The following is a 2,605-nucleotide window of genomic DNA, read 5'->3' as shown; positions in this document are numbered from 1 at the left end:
TATGAAAATTTCATGTCATGGTTATTGTGACCAAAATCATCACTGTTACTGTTATTATATAGTAAATTATAGTAAATTGTCCAATTGTTTATTTGAATTCTTATTCTGGATTAGTTGGAGACATACACTAGGCTATATCAGCCCCACCAAAAATATTTTTCACCAGCCGCCACTGACCCTATAGAATTTCGAATTAGAAATCCAAAACAATGTGAGCTCTCTTTTTAACGTTCATTATGTTTCATCCATTATTATCTGTGGTCGGTTTGAGGCCATTCAGATGTAGTGACTGACTTATGAGCATCTTTTTCAAAGGCCACATTTCCACATTTTAAGCAGGCTAATTTTATTCAAAATATCTCACTCAAGTCAGGGTGGACTTCTGCTCAACTGGATTAAGTTATATTAAGATCTAGATTTTGAGTAGAACATTCAAACAAACAAATATTCCTTGATCTTAACGATCTTTAGTAGCTCTATCTATGTGTTCAGGATCGTTATATGGCTGGAATGTGAACCTCCGAGTTCTTTAGTCGCAAAGCCTCATTATTACTCACTATTTTTTTAATCAGCTGTAGGATTAATTCAGCATATGACCCTTGACAAGCTTTACTCCTGACTCTGCAACCTATTTAATGTTTTATTGAGCTATCTTCAGATCTGATAAAATTCTGCGTCCGATTTTTGTTGCCATAAAGATTATTCTGTTAATAGTTCACATGACTTAGCTTTTTTGTTCATCAATCCACAGATTTATTAAAATTAACAAAGAGCAAAAAATGAACAGATATATAACCGGTTAAATTACCTTTAAAATTTCATTAAAACTTTCTCTCCCAAAGTAAGTTTAATTATCTTTCCAGGTATTTATTATTAGAGTTGAATCTGTAGGATTACAAACACTCTACCTGGCTTAGTCTGTAAAGCCCTCTGAAAGTGGCTGATAACAACTTATAACAAGTTTAAGAAAAAAAAGCACATTTTTGTTGCAGACAGCAGAATGAATTGCATAAAATCGTCTTGCTGAGGTCATCAAACACTAATAGTAATCTACTGCATAACGTGTCAACAGTCTGTTATAATTAAGGACATCAGCAGTGAGATAATGGAATGAGTGTGATTACTGGTCATGCTTTGTATGGTCACAGCACACGTAGTAACCGACTCAGAGTGACACATCAACAAAGCTTTGAGTCACTGGAAAATTGTTTGTCTGTTTTACTGCCCCCCTCAGGCCACCAGTGCAGGTCGCCACACCCCGTACCCCATCCATGAACAGGCTTATCTGCAGAACCAGATAGAAGGTATCTTTTTAAAGAGATAGCAGACAGTTTATAAAACACTGGAAGTTCCTTTAGTCACCTCTTCTTTCAGAGAAACCATCCACACATGACTAACATGTGCACATGACTACTGGCTATGTATATAAAAAGATTGTTCCTTGTGTTAAACTGATTAGAAAGAAGATTGGGTTTGCTGATGCATATTGATTACGAAATAAACAAAAACGACCATTTGGTAATTTCAGACAGAAATTACAAAATATTTTTCTCTGGACAGAAAAATAAAACCATAAGAGGCGTTTCTGGAAAGCTGTTGCTCAGAAACAGAAACATGTTTAAGTGTGGGGCAGCAGGTGGCTGAACACAAGTGGAAATTAAGATCAAAATTGCTTATAGCTATTCTCAGTGAGATATAGCTGCCTTCTGCCTCTTGGTGGGTGTGCTTGTGTGTGTCTATGTGTGTGTGTTGGGGGGGGATTGCAGTTTTCTTGCTCTTGTAATTGAATTTGGTTTAACCCTTAATAGAAGTTTGTGAAGTGTGGAGAGGCAATGTCTACATTGACATCCAATCTCCTCTAACGTTTTGAGATTTGTGACACTAGAATCCTTTGTGTCCTTATAGCAAATATATTCTAAGGAAAAAAATATATGCCAATTTGCTGCCCTCTTTATTAATTGTATCATTTTCCTCACATAATTTATGCAAACTTAATAAAATGTCTTTTCATGTAAAAAAAAAACTGGAGCACATGAGAAGTGTTGAATGCAAAAAAAAAAAAAAAAGGAATCTACCCTCCTAAGGATGGGGTCATACTACCATGTTATTCTTTTTGGGATCCCTTTGAATATGGATCTTTTCTTACAACACACAAAAAAAGAGCATCGCTCAGTTTGACTTTTAGTTCTTCAAAAACTTGTTCAGTATTGTGTCCTTAAATCCGAATTGAAAGGATGATAGAGACTACATAGGACGTCATGGTAAAAGCTGAATCTATGGCTATGCCTGGGAGAGAAATATGAATAAACACTGTGAAACCGGCCCAACTCTTTCATCTATAATTGAAGTTGTTGCCAGGATGGTGTCACAGCCAGACAGGGGTTCATTTCATAACTAGCTACAATGATAAAAAAAAAGTAGAGATGACATATGGTTAGGGGTTGAAATAAGAATGAGATTAAAGCAGAGTGAGAAAAGTGGTCCCTATGTCCTCTAGCAGTCTAAGCCTATAGCAGCATATAGACATAGTTTAGGATAACCTGAGCCGCTCTAACTATGGTATAAGCTTTATCAAACAGGCAAGTTTTAAGCCTAGTCTTAAAGG

This window comes from Cyprinodon variegatus, unplaced genomic scaffold (genome assembly GCF_000732505.1).
Source record: "Cyprinodon variegatus isolate N-32 unplaced genomic scaffold, C_variegatus-1.0 Scaffold979, whole genome shotgun sequence".
In the NCBI taxonomy this organism is placed as follows: domain Eukaryota; kingdom Metazoa; phylum Chordata; class Actinopteri; order Cyprinodontiformes; family Cyprinodontidae; genus Cyprinodon; species Cyprinodon variegatus.
This window is presented reverse-complemented; position numbering follows the sequence as displayed.